The sequence below is a fragment of the Apteryx rowi genome, unplaced genomic scaffold (assembly GCF_003343035.1).
Source record: "Apteryx rowi isolate R43461 unplaced genomic scaffold, aptRow1 scaffold_434, whole genome shotgun sequence".
NCBI classification, from domain to species: Eukaryota; Metazoa; Chordata; class Aves; order Apterygiformes; family Apterygidae; genus Apteryx; species Apteryx rowi.
In genome coordinates this window covers 127053-136023 of record NW_020450688.1, presented here as the reverse complement: position 1 = coordinate 136023, position 8971 = coordinate 127053, and the positions used below count along the sequence as shown (strand labels likewise).

The following is an 8971-nucleotide window of genomic DNA, read 5'->3' as shown; positions in this document are numbered from 1 at the left end:
GCTCTGATGAAAAGCTTATATTACTGCAATATTTTCTGGAGAAAGAGGAAAATGTTAATACATACAGAGCTCTGCTGCAATCCTCTCTGAAATTATGAATACAACTCTGGTCACTTAATCAAGGAACACAAAATGTGATGGGAGAATAATTACAGGGTAATCCACAGTTTTTCTTATGTAAGGATCTTAAAATAATTTGTTTAACCTAAAAAATGAATGCTGAAAGGGGATACAGTTGCTCTTTATGAAACTTCAGGGAGTAAACATAAAAGTAAACACATCTCCCTTAAGAGCAGGGGTGACGGTGGTGTAAGAACAAACAAATATCTGGTGGCCATGAAAAGTCTGGACTGAAACATGAGAAACCAGAGCTTCTGAAGGCCTGAAGACAGAGGCTTTGGATCATCCTTCCAGAGCAGCCTTACCATAAGGTAGTTGCCAGCTACTGCTGAGTACAAAACCTGAAGGCCCAACAAGTCCTTTCTAGACCTCTCTTACTGTTTGAGGCAAAGTCACTGAGCTACTAGTTGGCCTTTTATGAAAGAATATGGAATACCTGGTGTGGAATATCTGGCYGCAGAAGTTTATCTGGCCCAAGAAGTTTCATTTAGCCATTGGCTGTATTAAGTAAGAGCACATTTAAAATCTACATGTGGTCAGGGTAAAGGCTGGCAGCATGCTGTTCTGGATCGTCCCACTCTGGTCCCTCAGATCATTGTCCCACAGGTGCTTGCTCCCGTGCCCTTCATGTATCTGCAGTGCAGTCCTTGAGCACTCCTGCACCTCGCACAGCGAGAAATGGCAAAAATCTACTTGTCTTAGGCACTTTCCTGACCATGTTACCATCCAGTAACCTTTAGTACGCTTCCCTCTTGTAACCCAAACAGATAGCCAAACTCAGGTTTTGCAGGTAGCTTCCGTTACGAGGAAAAGCTCATGGTAGGGACAGATTTATTTATTTATTTATTTTTAAGAGAATACACCAAGTCCTGATTCTGTAAGAACAGTGAGATGATGAAAACACCAAGTCCTGATTCTGCAAGAACAGTGGGATCATGAAACACGGGGTAGTTTCCTTTCTCAGGACTCCAGCCAGTCTCCTATTCAAAAGCAGCTCTCTTGATCCTTTCCCATTTTGCTTCTTTTGCCATCTTTCACCTCATCGTGATGTTTTACATCTTTTACTCTCTGGTTTCTTTTTTTTAACCAATGCATGAACACACTGCTGCATTCAAACCTGTCTCTGATCGTTATTTTTACACTGAGCTCATCTTTGTGCAGGGGCTTCCATTAATTCTGCTGCTGTCAAACAAGCAGTTATTTCATTGTTCATTTAATCAAAATGGCAGGTGGGGAGGGCATTAAGGTCAGCACAGTTGTGCGGCTGCCCTGATCAAAATACACTATGTGAGAAGCACCCAGTCTGTCAGTCATCCTGATGGGACCCAAAACATGGATTCTCTGAATGACTCCTCCTTTGAAAAGTAGATGGTAGATGGTTAATTTTAAAATAATGAGTTTTTTATTACTTACATATCATTTTTGCRGAACATTTTCAAACAGTCTTGTTTTAATATTTTTTTTTCTCGTAATATCCCTGTGCTAAAGCAGGATGTACTATTACTGACACTTTGCGAAAGGTAAACTAGCACAAAGAAGTTGTCTTGTCCAAGGCTGCACATCGAGATTATTATCACAGGACTAATCAAATACAAAGTTCTGCGGTCTCTGAGAACCTCAAGTTCAGTGGAATGGCTACAGCGTTTTTGAGCAAATACTAAAAATGGCTTTGGGGACTATGTTTCCAGGTGGGAGCACAGCAGTCCGAGCATGGCTCAGCACGGACGTGTGAGCTAGTTGACACATGAGAACCCAGCTTCATCCTGCAGATCAGCTGAAGATGTATGATGCCCATTTGTGAAATGAAGTACAGCACTTGATTATAGGACTTGTATTGACCGTCGTAATTCTGCTTGGTTTTGTGAGCACAGAGCTGTCCTCTGTAGATGATGAATGACACCTTGTTTGTGCAAGGCATTTCTATGCCTGCGAGTAAAAGCAGAGGACATCAGTACTGAATGTGTACTAGCAGTTCATTGTAGGCAGAATGCATAGAATATGTCTGCTTATATTATTTTCTTATACCTAAAATACTGATAACACATATTGTTCACCTTATGTGTTAAAAAGAGGTAAAATGTTCGTAGTGTTTTCTACTGAACACGTTCGCTGTTTGGAAAACTTAACTGACACAACCTTAAGCTGTGTTGTGTGCTAAGTTACCACCACAATGCTGCCTGACAAATGCTTTTAATAGTAAAGCACATATATTTTTCTTAATGAGCAGGCTTTTATAGGCCCTTCCTCCTGAAGTTATACAGTTGTTATTATTATCCTATTATTACAAATGAGGAACACAGGGCAAAGAGAGGCTAATGATTTGCTCAGAGGAGCTGCTTCAAGGATCACTAGAAATAGATTTCCAAGAGTTATTTTAGCTGGTAATTCTTTATCACATAGAAATATGCCAGTACCTCACTCAGGCCTGTGCCCACTACGGTAAGCAGGTGCGGGGAGGAGAGAGTTCCCACCCACAGGAACTTGCACCGCTAAAATTCTCAGACATTGAGCAACTCCTTCATTCCAGGTGCCAGGCAAATGTCCCACCAACCTTTTGGTGATGTTCCTGCCCCTATGCAGAAGCAACTTTATACAGAGAACAAACTTGGAAATACCTTGGGCCATCCCTGGTGTCTTGCATTAGTGACCAAGACAGAAAAATACCTGAAGATGAGACTATGCTAAGAATATACTTAGAAAGGGTTAATTGGAGAGTAAGAGAAAATTGAAAAACTACTTAATTATTGTAGAATCTATCAGGTTTAATAGTTTAATGATAACACCTCTGCTTTTATAACTGTCAAGAACATGCTGCTGAAGGCTTATAGCTTCCATTAATCCTTAATAAGCTAAAATATAAAACATTAAGATAAAATTTAAAAAAGGAAAATGTGGAGTTGGGGTGAAAAATTACAAAGCCCGGGGCTTCACTGTTCCATCATTATTACTGTAAATGCATTTAGCCGCATAGAAAATATAATGACCAATTTCCACAACTTTGCAGTTTAATACTATGGTTATGTCTTTTTTTAGATTACATTGACGTTTTCCTCTGGTCGTTTCGTAACTCTTAAGTTTTATTTATATCTGTATATCTAAAAATGTGTTTAGAAGTGACAGTTCACCAGGGTTTCCTGTGCTCTCAGACCTGCATATAAATAGCATGTGGCCAGGCTGCTCTCTTCAGGCTTTCCGCGGTTTCCTTTTGAAAAAGAAGAGGGGACAGCAGGTGTGCCTGGCCCTGTTTGCACGCGGAGAAGAAGGTCGCTTGGCCCAGTAACAGCTGAGATTACTGTGCGAGTAGGGGAAAAGCAGCTATCTTCTGCAACTGTAAAGCAAACGACGTAGCTGTTTTAACCAGCCCCCAGACTGCCGCTGGGGACTTTCAGGCTGAATTTGAGAAAATGCAGGAACTTTGAAAAACTTAGATCTGTTCAAGAAACAGAATGCTGTATTGTAGTTTTCGTGACAGACCTACAAAGAAAAACAGACTGACCTCAAATAGTTGCATTCTTGGGGCAGCGCCAGCATTTCAATCCTCCTCTTGGTGCTTTTTGCATTGCTCGAAATTAAAAGGCTGCTTTTGTGTCTTATCACTAGTCAAGTCAGGAGTGACCTTACCACAGAAACAGAGGCAAGGAGATTATTGGTATATATCTGTCAAAACACTGACAGTGCTACCGGAACCAGGGCACTCTTCCCAGGCTTTGACTTGTGACATCTGATAATCTTCATAGTTACATTCTGTACTGAACAGCTTCAACCCATCCATGAATCATCTCAAAAGAAAGATCCCTTTTAATATAAGCTTTCTTTTTGCAAAGTTCTTGTCTGGAGAAATTCTCCACTTATGGTCTGTTCCAAAACCCAGTTATCCAATAATTTCAGAAGACTTTGGATCAAACTTTGAAAGAGTAATTTGCAGTAGACCTCAGCAGCCTACAGGCTGTTTTTAATGTTTTGCCTTACCTATGCAATAGGGGCCAGTAGTTAGCCTATACTTTTTGGACTTGAAAGTTGTGATAAGTGAAAGGCAGTTTTTCTCTTAGATTTGTATTAAGGTTTCAGATTTGACTTTACTATGGTGAAGTGGTAAAGGTCCCTTGCATGTTGCACATAGATGAACAATTGCACTTTTTTGTGGACCTTCTTTAAATTCTATTCATTTGTCAGATTTAATCTGCACACGTAATACATACAGAAATAATTATGTAACTCAGTTATACATATATAGTTAATATAGCCAGTCCTTTGGGCAGAGGCCCCCATAGCTTTAGGAAATCAAGCACACAATACACGACTGATAAGGTAACAAAAAAAACAAATAAATAAAAAAGAGGAAGAGATATTCAGAACGGCTCAATGGCGGATTCTAAGCCCACCGGATCACTTGGAGTCTATCCACTACTGCTTTGGAAGAAGGTTGGCAAAGAAGGGGAAATAAACAGATGCCTTTCCAGAGGATCATGTTTCAATTGCCAAATGTTACCCTCCACTAAACAATCTTAGCAAACTTTGAATCTGGTATACTTACTAGAGTTTTGTTCTGCTAACTATTTTGCACAGCGTGCTGGTGCCAGGGGTCCAGTCTGAGAGCCAGACTTGTGTATGTGATGTCTGAGAAATAAAAACAGCAAATGCCTAATTAATTTGCAACAATTAATTCAAATGATATGACAAAAGAATGGTTAAAATTGCAGGTTCGCGAACAACCTGCCATGACATTTCAAGTCCAAATCAACGGTACTGTTCCGAATGTGAAAGGCCACAGAACCCATCCATGCTGTGTTCTTTCTAGAGGGAAAACGTCAGCATGTTAATAGCTAAATGTTGAATCTAATGGTGTTATGAGGGAGAATAAAGCTTTCCTGGTGAAGCTGACACAAGCCCTTCAGGGGTTTAGCCCACTCCGCAGTGTTTCCTACTGCAGCGTGTAAAATGCAGGATCGTGGGCATTCGTAACGCAATTACGTACAAGTGGGCACCAGGAAGTGGAAATGCTCCGGGATAGTATTTCCACGAGGGCTGGACTGGGGGATTGGGAGCTGGAACCTGGTTACATTCTCATTCCCAATTAGCCACATGACGGTGGGCATGACACCATTTCTATTTTAGACTATTTTAACATCTAACCTGGGATTCTAAATTTAGAAGTTCCCTATAGTCAGTGAAGAAAACGGAGATACTTTAGAGCACCTAAATTAGGTACTTAGATGGTACAAATCCCCTGCTCCACCAGTCTTTCATCCAAAAGGTGATTAAAGCAGGTTGCAGAATGTCTGATTCCTATGGTTTTCATGTGTTATAAGCTTGACTAACGTAATCTGTTCTTAAGATCAGTTGCGCCTGTATTAATTGACAAGAAGTATACTTGTCCTGCAGGGTCAAACTGGTCATATACAGTAATCTCCTTAAACAGCAAAGAGCAACCAAAGCTTAAGAAACCGGTGAGCGGAATTGTACAGACTCCTGAATATAACAGGCCCTCGTTGTCCTCGTGGGAACCACTTCCCTGTGTCTCTTCTGTTAAAAGGATGCGAGAGACTCATTTTGCTTTTGGACTCCAACTCCCTTTTCATTTGCAGGCCTTTAGAAATGCACATTCATGGCTTTGTTCTACTGGTTTTGTCTTGTTGGGAGAACTTGCGCTTAGAAATAGTCTGGGTGTCCTGAGCATGTCAGAAACGTTTTAGTTTTGAGTTGCATACCAGCTCTTTCTGTCACGTAGAACGTATCTTTCACCTTGCACGTGTCATTTTATTTATCTGCAAAATTAAGTTAGTAAGATCTACCTCACAAAAAAGGTGACTGCTTTAACTAGTTAGTTTAACTAGCTGGTGGTCTTTCAAAGGAAAAAAACAATTGCATTGTAGGTAGAGGCTTTTTACCATCACAAGATAACATTGTGGATAAAAGTCATGTCCAAAATATATTTTAAAAATTACCTTTCATGTTATTTGTGGGATTATGTAACTATAGATTTCCATCATATCTATAGAGGGGTCTTTTACTGCTTAAAAGAAAAAGAGTGCTACAGCAGGAAGCGGTGTTGTGAACACTTCTCCCTGGCTTTGGGCTCGTCTCCACAGCACAGTTTTATTTTACACAATTAAAATATAATCACACAATTGAAACCTGGCAGGGACTAAAAGTGATATTTTGGGTTTAGTTTAAATCCTTTTCCAAACATTAAGTAAAAATGCCTGTTTTATATGGAAGTGGGTATCTCTCCATGGTTACTGTAATATAACCATGGCAATTTAATTTCACTCCATAGCTTTTATTCCTGTATCTCCTCCATGTAGACAGGCCCCGAGCTCCAGAAGGGAGGTCAGAGTTCTGCGGTGCCTCTGCTCCAGGATGTGTTTGCGTTTAACGAGGCGGCTAATTCTGCTCGTTTCAGCTGCACGCTGCCAGGCGTGTTCCTTCATCGCAGGTAGGCTGCACACAGTCGAACTTGCTGCAGCTTGCAGAAGCACGTCGCCCTTCTTAGAGGGGGAGCAGCAGGTGCACAGCACTCAGCAACAGCCGCACAGCCCCCAAACGTTGGCATCCTGAATAAATTTCAAGCAGTATTGTTAACTTTTTAACTAATCTTTTGGAAAAAAAAAAAGAGGTTATACAAACCTACCTCATCTGTTTGGCAGATGGTGGCCTTTTTTTGTACTGCGTTGGGGGGAACACACTAGCGTTTTAACGTGGTACTGCTGTGGCACAAGCACCGCGCGTCAGGCGGCAGCTCTGCTCCCACGCACCTCCCACACAGCAGGGCCGCAAGCGGGGCCGCAGGCCGCGGCCTCGGCTGGTGCCCCGGCTGCCGCCTGGCCTCTGCGGCGCTGCCCCATGTGACTGGGTGTCGCGGCCACCAGAGTGCGGAGAGGGCGAAGGGGGACCCACATCGGGGGCAGATCCGACATCACGTGGTGGCACCAGCAGGGCCATGGCAGATCCCGCAGGGCCTCAGAGGCACCGGCAGGGCCTTGGTGGCGCTGACAAGCCCTTGCGGGCACTGACAGACTCTCGGTGGCATTGGAAGGGCCTTGGTGTCACCGGCAGGGCTTTAGGGTCACCAGCAAGGCCTCAGTATCACTGTCAGACCCTCACCATCACCAACGGGGCCTCAGTGTCACGCGCAGAGCCGCGGTGGCCCTGGAGGTCCCCAGGGTGCCTGGCAGACCCCTGGGGCCGCCAGCAGCCCCTCAGTGTCACCAGCAGGGCCGCGGTGGCCCTGGAGGCGCCCAGGTGCCTGGCAGACCCTTGGGGCTGCCAGCAGCCCTCTGCGTCACGGCAGGGCCGCGGTGCCCCTGGAGGTCCCCAGGGTGCATGGCAGACCCCAGGGCCGCCAGCAGCCCCTCAGTGTCACCAGCAGGGCCGCGGTGGCCCTGGAGGAGCTCAGGGTGCCTGGCAGACCCCTGGGGCCACCAGCAGCCCCTCCGCGTCACGGCAGGCCCCGGCGGCCCTCGGTGCTGCTGCCCCTGACAAGCTCCACGGCTGCAGCGGGGCCCGGGACGCTCCTGGGGGCGGGGCGGGACCAAGATGAGGACACGCCCCCTCCGGGCCCTGGGGCGGGGCTTGAACGGCCCTCGGTGCCGCCCCCTCTCGCACTTCCGCTCGGCAGCGGAAGGGCCCTTTGGCGGCGGAAGTGGGGCGCCGGGCTGAGCCGAGGCGACGGCGGCGTGACGGCGACGGCAGCTGTCCGGTAACGGGGGCGGCGGGGAGGGCAGGGCCCGGGGCGGGGGATGGGCAGGGTGAAAGGGGGTGGCTGGGCTGTAGGGGGTGGTGTGGCAGGTGTGGGGGGTGTCAGGGCCTGGGTCAGGTGTCAGTGGCTGTAGGGGGTGGTGGGGCAGGGTGTGTGGTGGGGCAGGGTCTGGGTCAGGTGTCAGCAGCTGTAGGGGGTAGTGGGGCCGGGTGTGCGGGGTGTCAGGGCCTGACGCCTGGCTGGCGGAGCTGGGCAGATCTGGGGAACACTGGTGGGGCCCTGCTGGTGGTGGCCGGGCTCAGGGCAGGGGGCTGTGCGGGGTTTGCCTGACGGGGCGCTGCGCAGCCATGCAGCCCTGTTGCTGTTGGTGACGGGGCAGCACGGCAGCACCCTAAGAGCTGTGCTGCGCGGGGTGCCGGGCTGGCAGTGTGCGCAGCGCTCCGGCTGTCCCCTCGGCTCCGGCTGTCCCCTCGGCTCTGCGCCTGTGTGTGGTGTGCAAAGCACAGGGGAGGCAGCGCTTCTGGTGCGCTGGAAATAAGTTTCCCTGGAAAAAGTTTGGATTGGTTTATCCTTTGTCAGCACTGGCTGTGCCCAAAACTCTTAGGCACTCGGAATTAATTACGTCCTTGCGGTTTAGACCAAAGCTTGTGGGGAAAAGCATCCGATAACGATCTTGACTAATTCTCAGGTGTGCACGTTCCATACTCATGTTTGTTCCTCTCTCCACCTGAATAAGCATTTTGTCTGGGGCCTGTCTCTTCCAGGATGTTCTTGACTTGAAATGGAGATTTGGGTGCTTACCAGATTTGAAATAAGACACAGGCTATTTTTTTTCCTTCTTACAAGTACATGCTTGCACGTGGAGTTTTCAAAACGACACTAGAAATTATAAGAGCAAAATTAATTATGTGATGAGAACTGAAAAACAGGCTAGTTTGTTCTGCTCATAAGAGTGTTTTTGCAAAGAAGTTATTTATCATTAAAATCTTGAAAATACTCTTGTCAATATTCTAATTTTTAAATTCGTTAGGAAAGACACAATTATTTAGAATTTTCTAAGCTGTGCAGCATGTTGGTGTTGCTCTAGTGTAATTTTTTTTTCAAAATTTCCATGAAAAATTGAACTCTAAAATGTTAGATGGTGTGCTTTTT

At 45.8% G+C, this 8971-nt stretch overlaps 1 protein-coding gene across 5 annotated transcripts in view; it reads left to right on the top strand.

Moving 5' to 3' along the window:
- Nucleotides 1-7733: 7733 nt before the first annotated feature.
- The window catches only part of ASCC2 (activating signal cointegrator 1 complex subunit 2), a 38386-nt gene continuing 37148 nt past the window's right edge, over nt 7734-8971 (top strand). For all 5 annotated transcript variants that reach the window (XR_003255299.1, XM_026076601.1, XM_026076599.1 and 2 more), the window contains exon 1: nt 7734-7819. The gene's annotated coding sequence lies outside the window, so the exon portion shown is untranslated. The remainder of the gene's footprint in view (nt 7820-8971) is intronic.